The sequence below is a fragment of the Myxine glutinosa genome, chromosome 10, assembly GCF_964187855.1.
Source record: "Myxine glutinosa chromosome 10, kmMyxGlut1.1, whole genome shotgun sequence".
In the NCBI taxonomy this organism is placed as follows: Eukaryota; Metazoa; Chordata; class Myxini; order Myxiniformes; family Myxinidae; genus Myxine; species Myxine glutinosa.
The window spans coordinates 47,552,356-47,577,569 of NC_136270.1; the positions used below are offsets into that span (position 1 = coordinate 47,552,356).

At 43.4% G+C, this 25,214-nt stretch overlaps 1 long non-coding RNA gene across 2 annotated transcripts in view; it reads right to left on the minus strand.

Annotated features, from left to right (window-relative positions):
* Nucleotides 1-8,369, minus strand: part of LOC137434507 (uncharacterized) — a 28,909-nt gene extending 20,540 nt beyond the window's left edge. The window contains exon 1 of one of the 2 annotated variants that reach the window (XR_010985869.2): nt 8,268-8,369. This is a non-coding gene — a long non-coding RNA (uncharacterized LOC137434507). The remainder of the gene's footprint in view (nt 1-8,267) is intronic. The other variant, XR_010985868.2, reaches the window with a different exon arrangement.
* Nucleotides 8,370-25,214: the final 16,845 nt, after the last annotated feature.

Below are 25,214 nucleotides of genomic sequence, written 5' to 3' on the forward strand. Positions count from 1 at the left end.
TAGCGAAAGAGAGGTGTGATGTGATGGGGGTGAGTTGCTTGAAGGATGAAGTGGGACAAATTGTTGTCGACCCAGATGGAATTAAAGGAAGATGGAAAAGATATATGGAAATGCTGTTGAATACAGAGAATGAATGGGATGGCAACATAGAGAGTATCCCAGTTTTAGGACCGGCAGAGAAGATAACTGAGAAGGAAGTTGAGGAAGCGATAAAAGCAATGAAGAGTAGAAAGGCGGGAGGGCCTACGGGAGTTGTGGGAGATATGTTGAAGGCAGCAGGAAGTTGGGGTGTGAAGAGAATGACAGAGATCTGTAATCTGGTGGTGAAAGAAGGCCCCATTCCAGTGGATTGGGAACTGAGTATCCTCATCCCTCTATACAAGGGGAAAGGTGACCCTCTGGAGCGTGGCTCGTACCAAGCGAAAAAGTTATTGGAGCATGGAATGAAGGTATTGGAAAGGGTGTTGGAAAGGAGGATAAGGAAGAAAGTGAAGATCGACGAAATGCAGTTTGGATTCATGCCAGGAAGAGGAACGACAGATGCGCTTTTCATTGTGAGGCAGTTGCAGGAGAAGTACATGGAGAAGAGGAAGAGGTTGTTTCTTGGGTTTGTTGATCTGGAGAAAGCATTCGATCGGGTTCCACGCAAAGTATTGACATGGGCATTGAGGAAGTTAGGAGTGGAGGAATGGTTGATCAGAGTAGTGATGGCAATGTACAAAAGAGCGCGCACAGCTGTAAGGACGAAGGACAGGAACAGTGGTGAGTTTGAGGTTAAGGTGGGAGTGCATCAGGGGTCGGTACTAAGTCCACTACTATTTGTAGCTGTGATGGAGGTGCTGGCTCAGAACGTAAAGGAGGGTTTACCGTGGGAGTTGTTGTATGCAGATGATCTGGTGTTGATTGCGGAAAGTATGGATGGACTGAAGGAAAAGATGAACACGTGGAAGGAATGTATGGAGACAAAAGGTCTGAAGGTGAATATCGGAAAGACGAAGGTGATGGCAAGTGGTAAAGCATGTGGTGAGGTGGAAAGAACTGGGAAGTGGCCCTGTGCTGTGTGTAGGAAGGGTGTCGGAGTGAATTCCATTCAGTGTACAATGTGCGCTGAGTGGGTTCATCAAAAATGTAGTGGTCTGAGAGGGTCATTAACCAGTGTGGCAGCAACATTCAAATGTAATGTGTGCACAGAGGGAGCTGCAGATGGAGGAAATGTTGAGTTGGATCTTGGAGACGGCGTGAAGCTGGAAGGTGTGAAAACATTTTGCTACCTCGGAGACATGCTGAATGGAGAAGGTGGATCAGACTCGGCAACGGTTGCTCGAGTGAGATGTGCATGGAAGAAGTTTCGGGAATTGAGTGGTGTGCTGATGATGAGGGGAGTGTCGTTGAAGCTGAAGGGAAAGGTGTATGCTGCATGTGTGAGAAGTGTTATGATTTATGGGAGCGAGACATGGGTAATGAACGTAGAGCAGCAACGAAAGTTGGAAAGGGTGGAAATGCGAATGGTTCGACGGATGTGCAGAGTATCGTTGAGAGAGAGGAACACAAATGATGAATTGTGAAAGATGATGGGAATAGAGCCTGTGATTGATGCTGTGAAGAGGAACAGATTGAGATGGTTTGGTCATGTGTTGAGGAAGGATGAGAGTGACTGGTTGAGAAGAGTGATGGAAATGAATGTAGAAGGAAGTAGAAGATGGGGAAGACCGAGAAAGACTTGAATAAAGATGGTGGAAGAAGAAATGCGGGCAAGGGGGTTAACAAGGAGAGATGCAGAAAATAGGGCAAAATGGAGAAGATTGTCATGAGGACCGCAAGGCTAACCCCCGCTCTAGCAGGGAAAATGGCCTTTAATATGCATGTTGTTGTTGTTGTATCAATGATCTCTCTGACTCTCTTGAAAATCCTCTCTATCTCTTTGCTGATGACTCCACTCAGTCACTTCATAGCTCATCCCTCAGATCGGCAGTCTGCAGCCTCCTCACTCTCTGCAGACCTGGACAAAATCAGAGACTGGGCAAACAAGTGGAACATGTCTTTCAATCCTGACAAATCTCACACTCTTACGATGTCTCTCCGAAAAGACCGACTGGACAACCCTCCCATCCACTTTCTGAATAATCCTCTCCAAGAAGTTCTGTCACTCAAACTTTTGGGTCTCACTATATGCCATGATCTTTCCTGGGAAAACCACATTTCAAATCTGGCCTCCAAAGCCAGTCGCCGACTAGGCATCCTCCGTCGTGCGAAGTCCTTCCTTGGCACACCTGAGCTCCTCACCACATACAAGGCATTCATCCACAGCTCAATGGAATACTGCTCTCCCCTCTGGGCTGGTGCTCCTGCCTCACACCTAGCTCGTCTTCACGCTGTTGAAACCAAAGCGTTCAGAATCATTGGAATCTCCCGCGATGAAGCTAACTCCAAGGGCCTTTCACTCACTCACCACAGGCAGGTTGGTGGTCTTTCCGTCTTCTACCGACTCCTCTCCGGCCTTGCCCCCCCCCCACCCCCCGCCAGCTCTCTCTGGGCTCTGTCCCCCAAATATTCCTACAGGTCGCACAAGATCTGCCTGCAACCCTCTTATGGTTAAACTGCCAAAATCAAGACTCTCTGCTCACCTTCACTCCTTCATTCATCTTTTCTCCCGCATCTGGAACAAACTCCCTCACTCTCTTCAATGCCACTCTTCCCTCCAGGTCTTTAAAACAGCTGTTCACCACCATCTCTTATCTTCCCCCATTCAAAAGCTTGATCTTTTCTACCCCCGCTAATTTCACCCCAAATTCACTTTTTTGAAATACCAACTTCTGTCCTGGACGTCCTTGGTGTCCTTGTGTTTTATATTTCTCCCATCCCCCCCCCCCACCCCCCCTTCCCACGCCTCCTCCCCCCAAGCCCTCTCCCTCCCACACATCTCCGGATGTCCCTGCTCTCAAATGTTGTGTTTGTGTGTCTCCCCTTCTCTCCCCATCTTGTCTACCGCTCTATCTTTTTATATATTTTGTTTGTCTGTTTGATTTGTTTGTGAAATAAATGTTAGCTCTTTCTCAAGCCTCGATTCTGTACACACACACAAAAAAAAAAATCTTGTGTCCCAAATGCATCTCTCTGTACCCACCTTACCCAAACCCAGCTGCTCCTGGACTCTGTGTCCATGTCACCTGACAAGGTGGAGAAGTTTCTGTCAAACCTCGACTCTGATTCTGCAACTGGACCAGACGCCCACGGGTCCGAAAATCCTGCTCTGCCACTCTTTCACATCCTCTCTCTGTTCTCTTCACCCTCTCTTTTGCTCAAAGTCATCTGCCATCAACTGGGAAATCAGCCAACATTACCGCTTTACACAAAAAAGGTACAAAAACAGATCCTTGCAACTACAGACCAATCCGCCTGCTCCCAATTATCAGCAAAGTCATGGAATCCATCATTGCTTCGGATATCAAATCCTTCCTCTTCTCCAATGGCTTGATTTCTGATCATCAATTTGGTTTCAGACCAGGTTACTCTACTCTGGACATGCTGCTTCTACTGTCTCAACAATGGATGGAAGTCCTCAATGCCAAACAGGAAATCAGAGCTGTCTCCCTTTACATATCATGTGCCTTCTATACGGTCTGGCAACCCACTCTGCTCACCAAAATCTCCTCCTATGGTATCCATGGAAATCTCCACGCATGGCATGCGGACTTCCTCTCTGGTCGTCAACGTGTGGCCCTGAATGGATTTCTCTCATCTCCCCTTCCTGTTCAGCCTGGAGTTCCCCATGGCAGTGTTCTGGGCCCTGTGCTTTTTCTGGTCTTCATCAATGATCTCTCCGACTCTCTGGAAAATCCTCTCTATCTTTTTCCTGATGACTCCACTCTCTGCCGCTCCATTCCTCATTCCTCAGATCGGCAGTCTGCAGCCTCCTCGCCTCTGCAGACCTGGACAAAATCACAGACTGGTCAAACAAGTGGAACAAGACTTTCAATCCTGACAAATCTCATACTCTTACGATGTCTTTCCGAAAAGACCGACTGGACAACCCTCCCATCCACTTTCTGAATAATCCTCTCCAAGAAGTTCTGCCACTCAAGCTTTTGGGTCTCACTATCTGCCATGATCTTTCCTGGAAAAACAACATATCCAAGCTGGCTTCCAAAGCCAGTCGCCGACTGGGCATCCTCCGTCATGCGAAGTCCTTCCTTGGCACAACTGAGCTCCTCGCCACATACAAGGCTTTCATCCGCAGCTCAATGGAATACTGTTCTCCCCTCTGGGCTGGTGCTCCTGCCTCACACCTAGCTCGTCTTCACGCTGTTGAAACCAAAACTTTCAGAATCATTGGAATCTCACACGATGAAGCTAACTCCAAGGGCCTTTCACTCACTCACCGTAGGCAGGTAGGTGGTCTTTCTGTCTTCTACCGACTCCTATCCGGCATAGCTCACTCAGCTCTATCTGTGATCTGTCCCCCGGATATTCCTACAGGTCGCACAAGAACTGCTAGAAACCCTCCTCTGGTGAAATTGCCAAAATCAAGACTCTGCTCACCTTCACTCTTTCATTCCTCTTTACTCCCGCCTCTGGAACAAACTCCCCCACTCCCTTCAATCCCACTCCACCCTCCAGGTCTTTAAAACAGCTGTTCACCACCATCTCTTGTCTTCCCCCATCAAAAACCTTGATCTTTTCTACCCCCGTTAATTCACCCCAGATCCAATTTTTTGAAATACTGACTTCTTTCCTGGAAGTCCTAGTAGTGTCCATGTGTTTTATACTTCTCCTACCCCCCCTCCTCCGCCTTTCCATGCCTCCTCCCGCCAAGCCCTCTTTCACCCATAGATCTCCCAATGTCCCTGTTCACTACTGTTGTACTTGTGTGCTTCCCTCTTCCTCCTCATCTTGTCTCCCGTTCCCTTTATTATACGTTTTATGTGTCCGTTTTTTTGTTATTTTTTTCTTTGTTTTTTTTTTGTAATTAATGTTAGCTCTTACACAAGCCTCGATCTTGTATGCAAAAAAAAAAAAGCCTTTGCTTTTGTCTTGGGAGTCTGCTTTTGAAGTCAGGAGGCATAAAACAACATGAATACAGTATTAGAGAACTGTCTGTGAAAGAAAAACAAGCAATTTGGAAGTTGAAAGAACAGACTAATTCAATTCGAACCATGGCACCAAATTTGGACATGTCAAATACAACAACTTGGAATACTGCATCTTGAAAAAGAAAGAAATTTACTTCATCGCGATCTTTTTCTTCTTCACGATCTTCTTCGCGATTCCATCCAGATTAAAAAAAAAAAAAAAATTCATCCATTCAGACAATGGCCAGGTTGCCAAAGAAATCAACTGCAGTTGATGAGAGAAAAACCATCACAGCTGTGAAGGAAAACCCTGAAACAACTGTCAGTGACATGATCAACAACCTCCAGAATGCAGGGGGTGAAAGTATCACAATCTATGATTTGCAGAAGACTTCGACTGCAGAATAACAAAGGCTACACCGCAAGATGAAAACCTCTCGTCAGCATCAAAAATAGAAAGGCCAGATTAGAATTTGTACAGAGGCCTTTTGTACAGAGGAATTTGTGCAGAACAAGTACAGAGGGAAGCCAGTAGAGTCCTGAAACAAAGTTTTATGGACAGATGGACCAAGATTAACCTTTACCAAAGCGATGGAAAGGCGAAAGTGTGGAGAAAGGAAGGAACTGCATACCGTAAAATGGGGTGAATAGGGACAGCAAGGTGAATAGGGACACAAACTGAAAAAAAGTTCGGAAACTTTTTTATCTGAAAATTGATAACCATACTGATTTGTTGATATTTGGGTTGAAAGTGTTCTCTTGTTTTTTTTAAAAGCAACTTATAGTCCCTATTAACCCCATATATGGGTTAAATAGGAGTAAATAGGATTTTTATGGCTGTCCCTATTCACCCCGTTTTACGCGTGAATAGGGACAGTCACTAATACAAAAAAATAATAATCAAGAAATAGGGACAGTTTGGAGAAACTTTTTATCCCATATGTTTTTTCATTGGCACCGTGGTTTATATTATGGGTGCATATTATGTGCATCCATCTGAGCTATCAATTTAGCAATAAGTTGGAAACTCAGGATTGTTTCTTGATTATTATTTTTTTGTATTAGTGACTGTCCCGATACACCCGTAAAACGGGGTGAATAGGGACAGCCATAAAAATCCTATTTATTCCTATTTAACCCATATATGGGGTTAATAGGGACTATAAGTTGCTTTAAAAAAAAACAATAGAACCCTTTCAACCCAAATATCAACAAATCAGTATGGTTATCAATTTTCAGATAAAAAAGTTTCCAAACTTTTTTTCAGTTTGTGTCCCTATTCACCTTGCTGTCCCTATTCACCCCATTTTACTGTACTAGGGCATGCCCGTACTATATCTATATCTAAAATTATATCCCCCCCCCTCTATTTACATGAAATGGTTTGGTCCAAAGCGAACGGCTTGCGAGTGGTGACAATCCCCCCCCCTCTATTTACATGCAATGGTTTGGTCCAAAGCGAACGGCTTCCGGAGTTTGGTAAAGAAATCGCCATCGCGTGCACAAACGCGCAGGAAAGCGAATGAATCGCAAATTCGTTTTTATTAGTTGTAAAACATAGTTTAACGGCAACATAGTTTTCCAACGTGAAATAAATGAATACGCTCTCAAATGTGCCATCCGAGGCAGAGTGTGCCCGCCACGTTCGGCACACGCGATCGTTCGCTGCTCTCTGATTGGTTGAATCGTTTTTTGGACATAGCTCGGTAAGTAATTGTCCGATTAATATGAAACCTTGAAAAGGCACATCCTCGGGTCCCCAGCAATATACCTGGCAAGTTAAAAGTATATCGGACCCGTGGTTGTCGAGAAACAGCGGTCACAGACAAACGTACAGACAGAGATTACTGGAATTATAGATAGACTAGGGCATGCCCGTACTATATATATGCCCGTACTATATATCTATCTAAAATTATATCCCCCCCCCCTCTATTTACATGAAATGGTTTGGTTCATTCGCAACGCCAAAGCGAACGGCGAACGGCTTGCGAGTACAGTGACAATCCCCCCCCTCTATTTACATGCAATGGTTTGGTCCAAAGCGAACGGCTTCCGGAGTTTGGTAAAGCAATCGCCATCGCGTGCACAAACGCGCAGGAAAGCGAATGAATCGCAAATTCGTTTTTATTAGTTTTAAAACTTTATTAAAACATAGTTTAACGCCAACATAGTTTGCAAACGTGAAATAAATGAATACGCTCTCAAATGTGCCATCCGAGGCAGAGTGTGCCCGCCACGTTCGGCACACGCGATCGTTCGCTGCTCTCTGATTGGTTGAATCGTTTTTTGGACATAGCTCGGTAAGTAATTGTCCGATTAATATGACAGACAGACAGAGATTACTGGAATTATAGATAGATGATCCAAAGCACACAACCTCATTTGTGAAACATGGTGGAGGTAGTGTCATGAGTTGGACTTGCACGGCTGCCTCAGGAACTTGCTCAGTCATCTTTATTGATGACTTGGAAAGGTTCCCAGCATGCAGAGTTGCATCATGAGGGGAATATGAAGAGGAGTGGGGAGAGTATGGGGAGGTAAGGTTGGGGGATGGGCGGATGGGGGTGGGGAGGGTAGAGGGAGAGGGGGAAGGAGGAAACGGGGGCAGGGGGAGAAGGGTGAGGAGAAGGGTGGGGAAGAGGGAGGAAGGGGGAGAGGGAACGGGTAGAGGGCGGAGGGGAAGAGGGGGGGAAGAGGAAGGTGGTTGAGGGGAAGGTGAGGGGATGGAGTGTGCTCGCTCGCACGCACACACACACACACACACACACACACACACACACACACACACACACACACACACACACACACACACACACACACACACACATACTTTGAGGCCTGGGAGGGCTCCATTCCACCTTCTGAAACCCACATATGAAGATAACGACCAACGACACACACAGACACACACACACACACACAAACACACACACACACACACAAACATTCTCCCGTCTGAACACTTTTGAGTGGACCAAGGCACTGCGGTCTGTTCGAAAATCCGTTGTGGTAAAGCATAAACACATAGAATTAGAAGGTACATCAAAATGCCAACCCCAAAGGACCAGGGTTTACCTAGAAACAGGCCTTTGTTCATCAGTAATAATTGTACTTTCTACTTTTTAAAGGAAGGAAATAAATAGACTTTTGGCATAGCAGGAGCAGGGATTATACATTTAATTTGATTTATCTTGCCTTTCTTACTCGGAGATTTGCCCATGTTTACATAGGCACGCCTGAGGACGCCTTGCCATCAATCCTGCTGGATAATTATTTTCATTGTACTTATTTCTTTCCGCTATTTTATTATTTTAGTTTAACTCAATAAAGTTACACTTTGGGCACATACCTTAATATTTTCTTCACTTAATATAATATTGTTGGAACAGTAGAAAAAGTTAAGTTTTATTATTTGGCAATGTGGAGAAGGAGGAAGGACAGCCTTGCTGAAAGCTGAGTTAAAGATATACCCTTCATTATAAGAATCGCTGATGTGGTAATTTTTTCAGATTTTTTTTTTTTTTTGTATACTGAATCGAGGCTCGTGAAAGAGCTAACATTTACTTCACAAACAAATCAACCAGACAAACAAAACACACAAAAAGCGGGAGCGGAAAACAAGATGGGGAAAACAAGATGGGGAGAGAAGCACGGATATTATATACCTCCGTGGAGAGAAGGTGAAGCACACAAACACAACATTTGAGAGCAGGGAGATATGTGGAAGGGAGAGGGCTTGGGGGGAGGAGGCATGGGAAGGGGGAGGGGGGGGTGGAGGGAGAAGTATACATTTCACTCCAGGTTGTGATACTTAAGTGTATGGAATCGGATCCTCAAATCCGAATCCAGATTTAGATTATTTGCTTTAATTAGTCTGGAGAGTAGATCGTGTTTCTAAGCTAATAGTAAGGGAAACATGAAAATCTGTTAACTAAATTGTTACCAAAAAATTTCTTCACCAATATGTTTGTAAAGGTGTGTAATAACATGTGTTAAAATGTTGAAGTTCAACTCCCGTGGGAAACCCAGAAAAAAAGCTGTTGAATTCGGGTACCGAAAAATTATTTTCGAGAATTTTTATTTTTTTAAATCGGCCCTTAAGTAACTTATGAGGGGTCAAATAAGGGTTTTTCATGATTCTGAGTTGATTGTTAACATTTATATTTCACCACAGACACTCCTTTGTGGAAAAATAATTTCTAAATATATCTCATTTTCTACTTTGCAGGACATGGAGTCTAGCAATATGGATGAAGACGTTACTCCACCTGTGCTCAATTGCTTCACCTGTGCACGCTCGGATACACCAGCTGAAAGGCTCATACAGGCAACTCCAAAGGGATACTCAACTTCTTTTGAAACAAGCAGAAACTGTCAAAAATGTTACTGTTGTGGAACGTATGAAGGAGGCTCAAAAGGAAGGAAAACTGAGGTACCACCAGAAGTGTAAAAATGATCTGTACAACAACTTTGTTGCAACCACCAAGAAGTCAGCTCAAGCATCAAAGGCAGAGAAAGAGTCATCAAAGTTGAAGAGAAGACGCACTACTTGTGAGTTCAGTTCATCAACTGGCTGCAATTCTAGAAGATCACAGTCAGTTGACCTCCTGTATAAGGATGTATGCATTCTTTGCAACCAACCAGCCCAGCTCTACAAAAATAATCCAGCACAAGCTAGAAAGAAATACAGAGTGCCAGATAATTTGACTGCAGATACACTGAAGGCAAGCTTGCTGAAGACAGCACGGAGTCGCGGGGATGACTGGGGCACTGAAGTCACTGGACGCCTGGAAGGGATCAACGACTTGGTAGCAGAAGAAACACTGTACCATTTGCGATGCAAACTTATGTTTGCGAGAGGTGACAGTTTGTCCAAGACTGATGAGGAAGGAAAAAGGAAGAGAGGACAGAGGAGTATTGATGAGGAGCGAGAGGCAGTTTTTATTGAATTCTGCGAATGGTTAGACTCAGAATTAGAGCATGGGGTAATGAACATGGACCAAGTCCATGAAAAGCTGCAGGAGTTTGATCAGTCACCAGAGAAGAGCCTTTCTTATTCAAAGCATTGGCTAAAGATAAAACTTCTAGAGAAATACGAAGACACCTTGTATTTCACAACACAGGAAAGAAGGGCAGATGTACTCTGTCTCAAAGATGGCACCGACAATATTCTGCGAGGGCATCATGCTAATCTTGACCATGGAGATGAGAAGACTCAGATCATAAAGACGGCACTCAAGTTCATATCCAATGATATTGCCTTGATTGATTTAGGTCCAAAGTCATACCCCACCACACACAGTATGACTGACATCGATAGTCAGCTGACACTTGTTCCTGCAAGCCTTCAGATGTTCTTGAGACCGATTGTCAAGACAGACGAAAGAGTTGCCGTTTGGGGGCAGAATTTTATTAAGGCCTGTCGACCTCGGTCTGGAGTATTGCCACACCAAATGGGGCTTGCCATACAACTTGATCATAGATTTGGGTCAAAATGGATGCTCAACAAGTTCCACCGGCTGGGATACACTGAGTCTTACACGGAGACACAAAACTACAAATACTGCTTCCTTAATAGTAGGAGTGGAGATGATGTTCCAGATACTTCTGGCACTCTTGACACCATTGTGGAGGAAACCGATGAACAGATCAATGATGAGGTTGCGGTTGATGCTGTGCTTGAGGATCAATCAGTGATGACAGCCAAAGTGCCAGCCAGTGAAAGTGAATTGTCAAGTAATGATCAGGTGGTCTTTATGGAGGTTGGGGAAACAAACAATGCAGTCACTCAGTTTGTTGGAGACAATATAGATTTAAACATTGTCTCTATTCACGGAAACACTCCCTTTCACTCAATGGGTTGGATCGAAGTCACCTCTCCGGCACCACCTTTGCCAGATCCACAGACAACAGCAGCTTTCCCCCGGGTGAAGTTGAAGGCACTCGACAAAGCTAAGATCCTGAGACGAACTGAAGTAAAGATTATTCCATTTACGAACAGGAAACAGATAGGAACGAACGCGATCATGTTTCTCCCCCTCGCTGAGCTTTCCTCCTCCCTGGCTCATGATCAACCACTCCTCACTCCAGGTGACACACTCTGGGCAGCGGGGTGGGTGATCAAAGCCAACGATCCTGAGTTCCCACACTCCAACTGGAATGGCTGGATGAAGTGAATCCATGCTAATGATGCAAAGCAGAGCACACAGATCGAGTTCCTCCCAGTTATTGAAGGAGACCCTAATGACCTCAACACCATCTTCACCACTCTGAAAGAGTGCATACGGCGCGCTGGGGTCGCTATAGTGACCTTTGATCTTCCGATTTGGCTGAAGGCTGTGAATATAATAAAGCAGGCAAATCTACCCGTCATTCCAAGGTTGGGTGGATTTCACCTGCTGAAGTCTTATCTTGGATCAATGGGTAACATCATGGAAGATTCTGGACTACTAGATGTGATCCAGTTGATCTATCCTGGAAGTACGACAGCCAACCACATCATGGATGGAGGATGTTTTGACAAGGCAATCCGTGTTCACCTCCTCATCGATGCAGCCATCTATCAACACATCATGAAACTTGCCTTCACTGAGGAGGAGCGTGGTGACATGAAGACCTTCATGGAGAAGATGGCTGATGGGAAGATGGGAGCCAGACACTCAGACCCAGTAGTGCCAGTGTTTGAGCAAAGGTTTGAAGAAACCTTCAAATGACTCGCAAAAGGAGGAAGAACACCTGCACTCTGGGTGGAGTACCACCACATGGTAGATGTGATCAAGGTCTTTATCAGAACCGAGCGACTTGCAGACCACAATGGGCATGGGTATGTGCATGGGTATGAGCCAGTTCCAACACTGGACCCCACGGCTCCTGAGGAGCTATTGCAGTTCACGAGCTGTAATTGTCATGGAGATTGCAGCAACCGGCGATGCAGCTGCAAGAAGAATGGGGTCACGTGCATCTCGGCCTGTGGAGTCTGTAATGGCATTACATGCAGAAACTGCAGTCATGATGTTGTTGAGTCTGAAGAAGACATAGACAATGACTGTTGAAACTTCTGACATTGTGAATGAGAAATAACTCTTGAGTATTATATATGTATGTGAAATAAAAGCTACTTTGTGTGTAAATGTAAAAGTGAAAATATAAATGTTAACAATCAACTCAGAATCATGAAAAATCCTTATTTGACCCCTCATAAGTTACTTAAGGGCCGATTTTAAAAAATATAAATTCTCGAAAATAATTTTTCGGTACCCGAATTCAACAGCTTTTTTTCTGGGTTTCCCACGGGAGTTGAACTTCAACATTTTAACACATGTTATTACACACCTTTACAAACATATTGGTGAAGAAATTTTTTGGTAACAATTTAGTTAACAGATTTGTGAAATATCTCATAAAATGCCCTTACTACAAGGCATGTTTCAATGGGCGAAAACAATATGGCGGCTTAACATGAGAAAGGTCAAACCGGTCATTTTGACTGTTTTTATTTTTAAAACTCCTTTTGCTTCCTATGTTTGAAAAGTATGAAGTTGTTGTTTCATGACTTTTCATCAAAAAAAGGTCTGAATTACCTGTATGGATTTTGGAAATCTGAATTGCATAAATAAACAAGAAAAAAAAGAAGTTATAAACACTTTCTACCAGAACTGCCAAGAGCGGTGAATTTTACCGGACGAAAGTATAAAAAAAAAGTAATAAAAATAGCGAAATTAACAACAACAACAAGAACAACAGCTGCTGACGTCCATCATATAACTGTTTAAAAATAACTTTAAATATTAATTATTATACGGGGAGGGAGGGGGGGGGGGCAAAAGTCACTGAAGGTTTTCTTTTTCACATCTTTTTTTATTTAAAACTATAAATAACTAAACAAGAAGACGTCATGCGAAGCACGATACTTGCAAAATACACCCCCCCTCCCCAAGAAAAAAAATTCCATTGATGCAGCAAATTGTCCATTTCATCAAGATTAAATTGACAATCTTGATCAAAGCTCGGGTCAAAAGGAAGAAAATTGACGATTTTTCAGATGAAAATGATGATTTTGGAAGGTTGACCTTGAGTTGACCTTTGACCTTTTGACCTCAAAAATAGTTAGTTTCCCTATTTAGTGACTCAATGTGCAAATCCTGTTCAATTTTGAAGTCAATCGGATGAAAATTGATGGTTTTTTTTCAGATAAAAAGTGATGATTTTGGAAGTTTGACCTTGAGTTGACCTTTGACCTAAAAATAGTATGTTTTCCAATTTATTGACTCGATATGCAAATGCTGTTCAATTTTCAAGTCAATCGGTTGAGAATTGACGGCTTTTTAGATGAAAATTGATGATTTAAAAAACTTGACCTTAAGTTGACCTTTGACCTTTTGACCTCAAATAGTTCATTTCCCAATTTAATGACTTGATATACAAATGCTATTCAATTTTCAAGTCAATCGGATTTAAAATGGCGATTTTAGAAATTTGACCTCCAGATGACCTATGACCTTTGACCTCAAAATCAATAGGCTTCTCAATTGGGACGACTTATACAACTTGGTGAAGTTTCGTGACGATCGGTTTAGAATTGTGACCTGTAGGCCGGTGACAAACACACAGAACCATAAACGGAACCGACCAATATACTTGAAAAATCTTCGATTTTGCAAGTAATAAATTGCAAATTGTAGTTTAATTAATGGGATTTGTTTTTCTTGATTAATTGTGAAAAATAATGTCCTGCAAATGGCCCCCCATTGGCTTATTTGCAAAGTCTTGCTCTTTCCAAAACGTGATCCATTACAGAGGACAAAACTCCTTGATCAATCGTTGCAATTTCCTCAGAAAAATCAGGATCGTCCCTTACGAGTTGCTGTAATTTGTCTGCAAATGTTAGTCGATTTGCTGGATCTTGAGGTGACATTTCGTGCACCATTTGAATCTTGTAAGGAAACGGCAACGAATTTTTCTTTATTATCCTTACAAAATGATGATCTTGCCATTCCGAGCTGAGTTGCACGTTTACGAGTTGATGTTTCTGGATTTTCGCTCGAACACAGTCAATGTTTTCTGGAGTACGACCTGTTAGCTCACCTGGAACGAAGTTCAGGTGAGCTTATGCAATGGCGCGTTGTCCGTCCGTCGGTCCGTAAACACTTGAAACTTCTTCTCCGAAACCGCTGATGGGATTGTGACTAAATTTGGCACAAATGATATTTGTTGTGTTGTGACTAAAGTTTGTTCACGGCATTAAAACAAATTGGGGTCTCAGGGGGTTTACCAGGGTCAAAGTGGATCCAGGTTTGACCCCCAAAAGAGGAATTTGCTTTTTTCTCTGAAACTACACACACTATTTCGATGAAACTTGACCACAACCTTCATCACCTGTGATGTACCAAAGTTTATTCACGGCATTAAAAAAAATCTGCCCCTTTAGGGTTATACGGGGGGTCCAAGTGGGCCCAGGTTTGACCCCCCCAAAATAGGTATTTGCTTTCTTCTCTGAAACTACACACACGCGATTTCGATTAAACTTGACCACAACCTTCACCACCTGTGATGTACCAAAGTTTGTTGACGGCATTAAAAAAAATCTGCCCCTTTAGGGGAATACGGGGGGTCAAAGTGCGTCCAGGTTTGACCCCCCGAAAACAGGTATTTGCTTTCTTCTCTGAAACCACACACGCCATTTCGATTAAACTTGACCACAACCTTCACCACCTGTGATGTACCAAAGTTTGTTCACAGAATTAAAAAAAATAATCCCCTTTTGGGTCTATGGAGGGGGCGAGGGGTTGCTCCCCAAAAAGGGTATTTGCTTTCTTCTCAGAACCTACACATGCAATTCTGATGAAACTTGACCACAACCTTTATCACCCGTGTTGTACCAATGTTTGTTCAAGACATTGGAAAAATTGGGGTCTGAGAATGTACATGGGGTGGGAGGAGGGGGGTTGCCCCCCAAAATAGGTATTTTTGTTTGTTTATTTAAAGTCATGATTATGTTAGTATGATTCTACATGCTGCCCTTTCTTCTAGCAACCAATGAAATTGATTTAAAATACCTTTAGTCAGAGCAGTATACTGTTTATTCTACTAGATGAGCACCAGGGGTTATTGCCCCTATGTTTGATTTCCCAATGGAGTAATATAATTCAACAATTTTCACGCGCTGGTCATTGGTAAATTTTTTCATAATGTATTGGTCTTCTTTATATGTAAAATAATAATAATAATAATTAATAAAAAATATATGTTATTTTAAAAAGAAAACCTTCAGTGATTTTTTGCCCCCACCCTGTATATTGTAGTGTGTCTACCCTGTAGTGAACACTGCAAGGTGATGGATGGCCGACCGAGCTTTACCTCCGAGGCATATACCCAAACTATGGCGGTAGTGAAACACGCGTGGTGATAGTGGAGGGTGACAAGGCTTACCTAAACGGGCGGACGCGACGAGGGTTTTCCAAACCACAAACAAATAAATGTATAGGTCAAGAAATTGGGAATGCAACAAGTAATAGGTTTAATAAAAATAATGTAGGCAACAAAGAAATGAACGCACAGTAATCTAAAATTCCTAACCGAGGGAACCTCCATCCGGACTCGTATACAGACACAGGGAGAAATAAACGAAAGTTTAAAATGTGGTGTGTAGCGTTAGCTGATACTCAGCTCTGGTCTCCTTGAATGGCCCTCAAACTCTGGCGGTCGTTGAATGGGTCCCCGAATCACTGCACAGGAAATGCACAATGGCGCGAAGTCGCACCACAGACAACTGCCCACGCGAGGCAGCCAAAAATCTCTCCTCCACCGATGGACACGATCCACCAGGCTCCTCACAACTCTGATACGAGGCCAAGCGTGACCACCCAAACTGCAGCCCGGGGGGGGGGGGGCAGAAGAGCAAACAAGTGTGACTGCTCGCGCCCAGCACCCGAACGAGAGCACGCGAACGTGACCGCCTGTGACCAGCCAGGGGCAGAGAGAAAGCTAGATGGCAGTCGCTTCGCCTTTTTGCTCCCGTGCTCGAATGTTCTTTGTGATGTCATCCGCGCTCCAATCACCGAGCGCCATCACATCAGTCTATGGCCATGACCAATCGTTCCTCTCGGGGCGGGGCCTCACAGCCATTATTGACGCCCCTTGAGATGACTCAACTGGGTGGTGTCAGTGGTAGTGTTCTGATCCGGTCGGCGATCGCTTTATTTAATTTAGGCACTGATCGCATCGCTGGTGGTGTAAGTGTCATAAGGAACGAAGGGAAAACCACAGAGGTGGCTACATACAGGGAAAGTTACCTTAATACCCCAACTAATTAGCATAGTTTCACCCCTCGCATGGAGACAAATATACTCTTACGTGACGTCCGGCCGTACTTAGTTACAGGAAGGTTTCTTCTTCTTCACGACATATGGAGAACGCTAATCTATACATTCTACCTGGACTAAGGTATTGCATACCCCCATAAACGTAACAATATTGTCCTGTCCGTAGCTAGTTAAGACCAGCCTTCGACGAATAGATGAGACAGTTTTAACTCCGAGGCGACCAGCCATATAGCGGTTATTTTTGGCGCGTGCGGGAGGAAAGAGATGCTAGGTCTCACGAAATACACGGGTTTATCTCACGAATTATTTATCTTATCATTTAAGTTTATCTCATCATTTATCTCACGAAATACACGGGTTTATTCCAAAACCACAAACAAGTAAACACGACAAGGAAATTCAACAAATAAGATTTAATGAAAATATATCAAGAAATAAAATGAAGGCTGAGGAAAAAACTAAATCCTATTTTGAGGGACCCTCCATACAGTCTCAAAAACACACAAGGGAAAGATAAAATGAAAATAAAACCTCTTCAGCCGGCACTTAGCTTGGCGTCCCAACGAGTACTTTTCGGAGCTTGGCGGCTGTTGAAACTGGGGTAGGGACTTGCATGGGAAGCGCTCCAAAATGGCAGCATCGAAGGCACTACATGCGTGAGGCGAACAGATTAGATGGCCTCCTTTCAATTCTCGATCATCAAGAGCAAAGCGGCCTTCAGCTTCGAAGAGCCCAGCAGTCATTCAAAACCTCCTGCAAAACACTGCCGATGTGGCAAAGAGCTCCTCGCTTCCCAAAAAGTGCTCAACACAGTCAGCACATGATCGTCCACGATCGGAACAAAATGGCCCCTTCTTCTCCTAGCAAGAACCAGCCGAGAGAGAGGGATGCACTCTACTTCCTCCTCGTCAGAGCCAATCACCGAACGTCCCTCCCAGTTCGCCCCGCCCACAATCTCTGGGCTAATCATGTCCCTCAGGGGCGTATCTTGTTTCCTTTGGTCCTTCAGAGGTGGGGCTTAGTCCGATCGACAGTTTGGGTTCTGTCGGTGGTTGTTGACATTAAACAGAGGTTTTGCATGGCCGACATTGCCAACAAAACGTTAAGGGAAGATCACAGAGGGAATATCACGTACTGGGGAAATCTATCATTAATCCCTAACTTGTTATCACTGCTTCACCCCTCGTGTGAAGACATATATACAATCTTAAGCTCCAGTTTCCCTACTTAGGTACATCGAGACGTCTCCTACGTGTCCACGGTCCATGCTACAATTATACAATCCTACTTTTACTATGAGATTCCATCATCTAACCCCACAAACATAACAATATTTTCAGGCGCATGCAACTTGATGTCTGGGAAAGAAGAAATAACTGGAAATGTTTTTCAGATGGTCACTTTTCATATCCTTCTTTATTTGAACACATAGTGGGTAATTTCCATTGCAAGAAAATATCTCAATTTTCGAAGCTAGTTTTGAAATCACATATTGCTACATGGGAATTTACCGAACAGAGAGAAGGCTTTTTTGAAATCCCATTCCACCTCGGGACATTAATTTTCATTTTTCTTTTGTGGTTGAAGCATCCGTGTAATGCCTGCCTCGCTGCACCACTGGTGGCCTCAAATGTGTGCCTTTGATTCACATCAGATGCATCTTGTTCCAATTCTCTCATAATTGCATTTTGCAGCCAAAGAGCCCATTCCTTGCCAGGAGCGGGAGAAGTGCAGGCACGACTTTTTATATTTTGAAATAGCTCATGGGCAAAGTGGTTCGATCAAGATCATTGCATGACAAGAACGATGAGATGGGATCAAAGCACACATGGTGGTGGCAAGCGTCAATGGTGCATGGTGGTGCGTGCGTGTGGGCACATGGTGCATGTGGTGGTGCGTGCGTGCGTAAGCGAAGGACCGCATTTGAATTTGGTGTGTGGGTGCAACCCACGTCAAAATCCAAGATGGCCGCCGCCATGTATGTCTGATGCCATGTATGTCTGAACCTTGTGAGCTGAATATCTTGAAAAATAAGCGAAGTACCAACTTCTAATCTGGTGTGTGGGTGTATCTCGGCATAAGGAAGAACGCTATTGAAAATTGGGTCGCCAAGTCAAAATCCAAGATGGCCGCCTCCATGTATGTCTGAACCTTGTGAGCGAAATATCATATCATAGCATGTTTTCTGCATCTTCCACTTTGTCAACTCACATCACTTCACCGACGGGGGACCGAGGCGTAACGCTTGTTGCATTTTGCAGCCAAAGAGCCCATTCCTTGCCAGGAGCGGGAGAAGTGCAGGCACGACTTTTTATATTTTAAAATAGCTCATGGGCAAAGTGGTTCGATCAAGATCATTGCATGACAAGAATGATGAGATGGGATCAAAGCACACATGGTGGTGGCAAGCGTCAAAACCTTCATAGAAACTCCGACACATTTCGACATGAGGTGTGCTTAAAAAGTTTGTCGAACCAAGAAGCCAACCAAGAAGTTTGCACAGTTACATTTAAAACCTTAAAGCTAATGATGTGAGACAGTTTGCACTGTTTAAACGACCAAAAATAGGCCTCTTTGTTTCAACCTAATCTATATAATCAATGGTTAAATAGATTCAGGTCAAAATTGACTTTCTTAATGGGAGTTCAGTTAGGGTATTTTACAATTTGTACAAACAATGTAAGTGAGATTAAGTAGGAAGATACTTGGGCCCTGATGCTTGTACCATGTGCACACGTCATTAATTAGTTAATCTAACAGTTGACTTATCTTCGGTGTCCTAACCCTCATTTTCAAAATAAACGTAATTAACATCCACAATGCTTTACCCACCTCAATTTATCTCCAGACAGGGAGTTGAGGAAGAATACTGGCACAGATGGTCTGATCATTTCATAATATACAGTGGGATCTTCAACATCTCAGGTGAAGACAAAACTCCAAGAGTCCAGAATGCAGCAGCCCCTTGCGGGCCCTGGACCAAAATGTCAGTGCGGGATAGCTTTCAGTCCACAGGCAAAACAAACCGAGGACCAGACTGCTCAGGTGCTGTACCAAATGAGCTAACCTGCTGACCATGATCAGCTTTCAACACCCTGCCCTTCCATGCATGGAGATCTCCCATCGAAGTACAGCCCTGGCTCGACTTTCCTTAACTTCCAAGATCGAACAAAGTCGTGCAGAGTTAAGTCAATAACCCTTATTCACAACCCCACGTCGTTTATCCGCCAAGCACTGTAACTTTCAAACGATGGCAGTACAACCTGTCTTATGAGCTTGGGGGTGTTATGTCCAACCAATCCTAGCCCGTGTTATGACCCAACAGCTAGAACAGAATGATAAAAATTATCAGAAACGATAGAAGAGAACTCGGTGGAGTGCATATTCTCGCCTCACGCATAACAAAAATACCTTATTTAACTGAACACGGTGCTCTTACTCTTATGGCCCACTTATATTATGGCCCATACATCCGTATCATCCATGCACCTTATTATGTCACATACTGTACACTGCCATTATCCCGAGCTTTATTAACAACCACTTTTGTGCACATTAAGGTTCAATTGCGTCAATGAAGGTGAATATGAAAAAAAAATTCAAACTAGATTCCCCAAGGTTAATCGATCATATATGTATGAAGTTTCACATCGATCTGTTAAGCGGTTCTGGAGAAGAAGATTTTTTTTAACGTTCTTATTTTCAATCCAATATGGCCACCAGACCACGTGACTGATGACATAAATTTAATAATTCACTCACATTGGGTCGTAGATAAGACATATGATGTTTCAAATTGTTTGGATAAGGATTTCGATTCAACCAATTGTGGCTGGCATACCACTTTGCTGATGATGTCATCGTTCTTTTTTTTATATATACACAGTCGATGCATGTGAAGGAGCTAGTACCAGTACACTATGGATCAGGACACAGCAGGATAAAAGGAACAGCTGAGAGAGTGGGAAAACACCAAAAGCTGAACTGAAGGTCAAGATAAAGGCAGACATGGATAAACAATGGGTGTATGGAGGAATGGGGGGCAAGAGAGGATGCCAAATGGGGAGAAAGGGGGCAGGTGAGGGAGGGGGTTAACAAAAATATAAAAGATCATTGGATATGATCTGAGCTGGTGATGAACAGCTGTCTTGAAGACCTGGAGGGAAGAATAGGATTGAAGAGGATGTGGAAGTTGTTTCAACAGGTGGGGGGGGGGGGGGGGGGGAAGATGAACACATAAGTGGAGGTGAGCAGCTAGGCCCAGAATCAATCTATTAGCCCTGAGCTAAACCCCTCTATGGCCTATGGCTGAACCCTCTCTATGACAATAGCAAGACTACTCTTCATGAATGACACCAAGGGACATCCATTCATCCACCAAGGAATAACCATCCTGTTTGGTTATTTAATTATGTATTTTTGTCTTTTTTGTCTTTGTTTTACGTACTATGTCAAAGCGTCTTTGGGTTTCTTGAAAAGCGCTGTACAAAATAAATGTATTATTATTATTATTATCCACCAACAAATTCTGGCGGACCGGATGCTCATTTAACATCCATCCAAGGGAGAGCACACACATTGATAAATCAGCCGGTGTGAAACACCGGGATAACAGTTTCTAGCAGGATTGGGATTGAACCCAGGCTAGACAACTTGGAGGCGAGTTTCCGTACCTCTAGGGCCTAGGCTCCGACCTTTGGTGGAGGTGGACTGTTGTACTCCGCCCCTTCCTATTCCATCTCCAGGCATTGCGCGACATCATTGCTGGGTCCCGAAGGGGGCCCGGAGTGCCAAAAGGGCGTACTCAGTTTTCACTCCGTTTGTTTGTTTTGTACACCTCTCCTTCCCTATTCCATTTCCAGGTGCTGCATAACGTCATCGTTGGGTGCCAAAGGGGGGCCAGGCGATGACGCACGCCAAAAGGGAGTACTCAGTGTTCACCCCGCTTGTTTGTTTGTTTGTGTGGGCGATACCTCAGCCATCCTTTGAGCTAGTAAGCTGGAATTTGGGCACAATAATAAACAAGTGCTTTGGCAAAATCAATATTTTTTATTTTTTATTGATCAATTTATCGATAAATTACTCCATTATTATCGATTTATTTAGTACTTATTTATTTTCTTTCTCATCTTACTATAATTCACCAAATGTCTGTCCGTCTGTCTGTCCGTTCGAAGGTACCGCAAAAACGGCTGAACCGATCGCAACGATATTTTGGGTGGGTATTCCTGGGACCCCCTGGAGTAAAATAGGCTCTATTGTTTTTCCAATTTTTCCTAGTTTTCCAATTTTCCAGTTTTTCCAAACACGATGGAATAATATTTACCGATATTGTTACGGATTCGTCACTTCCACTGTTGTGGCTTTCCTCCACTTGAAAGATTTCTGATTCTACGTACTATTATTGTCTTCCAAAGGTTTATTGTTTATGAACAGTTATTAAAAGTTAAAAAGGTTACCTTAAAATGATACAGGAACCCGATCCGGAAGACGAGGAGGTGAAGAGGAGGAGGCGGTGAAAAAAGTGGGAGAGGAAGCTGGTTGCATTGCGTTCTGGATCGACCGTTGTCGAGCAAGAGACATGAGCGAACTTTGGGGTTTCCTGGCAAGGGATTCCGCGATAGAGTTGTTATCGATGTGACTGATCAAACCTGCGTGTCAGGTTGGCGTTGGATTCGGAGGAACCATCGTCGTGTGATTACGTCTCAAGTACGAGCCGTCCGCCATTTTGACTCGTGCGCTTCACGTGTCGAGCAAACTTTCCTTGCTTCGTCAACCGTTTCCAGCGCGTTCAGACGTATCTGTGGTGTGTGTGTGTGTGCACCGAGGCTTCTGACCATTACTTTGCGGCTCGCCGACCGTGAACAGTGAAAGTTCGTACCTGGAGGGGGCCTTTGGATTTCCCAGTCGCCGTGAGTGCGCCTTTGTGCCACTTTAACCATGTGACCCTCTTCTCCGCTTTGGGACGCGTGCGCCTTGGCGCCGTTTTGGGCAGCATGTCTGTGCCTGCCCTCGGAACGAGATTCTGGTTTAGAGCCGACATCGTTCCGTTGATCACTGGAGGGGACCAACTCTGAGCTCGAAGACGGGAATATCGAGACATTGGGGAAGGTTCTTTCCACTCACTTGGAACACTGTGAGTTACTTTATGCATGCTAGCTGATGGAATAGAGAGTGCACTCTTAATTGTCATTGGTGGTAATGTTATTCCTGTGTGATTTATAATATATTATTGGTTTGTTCATAACCATTGGTGTGGTTTCCTTATTGATTTCGACACGGAAATATATATTTTTCTGCCGTGATTCCTCCCGGGGTTCGGAAGTATACCGGGACCAGGAGGTCAGGGAGGAACACGTAACAATATGAACAGTGATGTGGCTTTTGTTGAAATTCTACGTACCAGGAGAGAGTAGATCGACTCCTGACGAACTCTTCCTATATAAACGTGCGGCTCCGAAGTAACACGGCAGCGTGTGCAAAGCGACTGAGAAACAGGTGTAGCAGCCGCTTCCTTGTTACAGATTCGGCGCGCACTCTTCACACATAAACGTGTGACGAAGAAAGACGTGTAACCTTGTTTCTGTGTAACGTTACACGTGTAACGTGTAACCCACAGAATCTTGTTTCTCACAGTCTGAGAGTCCTTTAGTTGCTTTTTTTTGCAAACTCCAAGCAGGCTTTCATGTGTCTTTCACTGAGGAGAGGCTTTCGTTTGACCACTCTGCCATAAAGCCCAGATCGGTGGAGTGTTGCAGTGATGGATGTCCTTCTGGAAGTTTCTCCCATCTCCCCACAGGATCTCTGGATCTCAGCCAGAGTGACCATCGGGTTCTTGGTCACCTCTCTTACCAAGGCCCTTCTCCCCCGATTGCTCAGTTTGGCCGGGCGGCCAGCTCTACGAAGAGTCCTGGTTGTTCCAAACTTCTTCCATTTAAGAATTATGGAGACCACTGTGGTCTTGGGAACCTTCAATGCAGCAGAAATTTTTTTGTAGGCTTTCCAGATCTGTGCCTCGACACAATCCTGTCTGAGCTCTGCAGACAGTTCCTTCGACCTCATGGCTTGGTTTTTGCTCTGATATGCATTGTCAGCTGTGAGACCTTATATGGACAGGTGTGTGCCTTTCCAAATCATGTCCAATCAATTGAATTTACCACAGGTGGACTCCAATCAAGGTGTAGAAACATCTCAAAGATGATCAAGAGAAATGGGAGGCACCTGAGCTAAATTTCAAGTGTCATAGCAAAGGGTCTGAATACTTATGTAAATGTGATATTTCAGTTTTTTCTTTTTAATAAATTGGCAAAACTTTCTAAAATCCTGTTTTCTCTTTGTCATTATGGGGTAACGAGTGTAGATTGATGAGGGAAAAAATGAATTTCAACGATTTCAGCATAAGGATGCAACATAACAAAATGTGAAAAAAGTGAAGGGGTCTGAATACTTTCTGAATGCACTGTATATATATATGTATATATATATATATATATATATATATATATATATATATATATATATATATATATATATATATATATATATTCATGTTTATATTTGGTGTCGCAGGTTGTGTCCACAGTGCAGTCATTCTTGTTGTCACATGTCATGTCATTACCCACAAAAATTCTGGTTGTTCAATTGTCATTAAGAAGTGATCAAATATATCCAAATTGAATTTAGAAAATTAGTGGCCTAATTCTTATTATGATATATCTAAGATAAATTCTACAAAAATCACAATGTAACCACTTTCTCTCTCCTCAAATGGTCCCAACTTAGTATATCTTTTTCATCACTTTCCCATTCATCATTTGACATTTGCTCGAGAAAAATGCAATTATTTGATTTACCGATGCTCTTATGGCCAACAGTTATCAACAATAACTTGTAAGAATCCGCGATATACTAATGCATCCCAAATTTGAGGTCCATAACTGTGATTCCATGACGTGGAAGATTTTGGTCAGTGAAAAAATAAATTGCAATATAATTTATTCAGCCACATCTCAAGAATTTCATTGGTCTGTGGTTGTCAAGAAATCATTCCCGTAATCAACAAGGAGTTACAGACGTTTAACGTGAGCTGTTGGGGTCGTCTTTTAATTGAATCAAAATGTAATTAATTCTAATAAGTCTCTTGGTGAGGTGAAAGGTTACCTGAGCAGTATATATCATACCTTTGCGATGCACGATGTAGGACTCGACTCCTGGTAGACCATGGGCCATGGCCGAAATTGTTGCAATTCTGCGATATCCACGTTGGAAATACCTCATATCCAAGCTTACATATGCTTAAGGAACACACATCAATTTAAGGAATGTTCCCACCTTCAAAAATTGAGCGTTTTGGAACTATTTTTTATCAACTAGTGAGGGTTTTGCGACTAGGTTATTGGTAAAAACACAAACAGAAAGTCCAAATGATGATGTCTTTGTGAGACTTAACCAGCCAATCATAACTTCTGTATGTGGCTGCCACTCATTAATGGGCGTGGCACGCCACCAAAACAATGGAGTGCTGTATGCATGTTTGTCACAGGAGCCAAAGAGAAAATAACTTGTTTTTTGGAGGATAGTTGGAGAAAAGTTAGAAGGTGTTGTTAGGTAGTTGGAAGGTGTTGTTGAAAAGTTAGAAAGGTGTTGTTGGTGTTGGTGTTGAATAGTTGAAAAGGTAGTGTTGTTGTTGTTGTTGATTGTTGTTGAATAGTTGAAAGGTGTTGTTGTTGAATAGTTGGTGTTGGTTGTTGATACAAGGTGTTGTTGTTGATACAATGTGTTGTTGTGATACAAGTTGTGTTGTTGTGTGTATGTGTATATA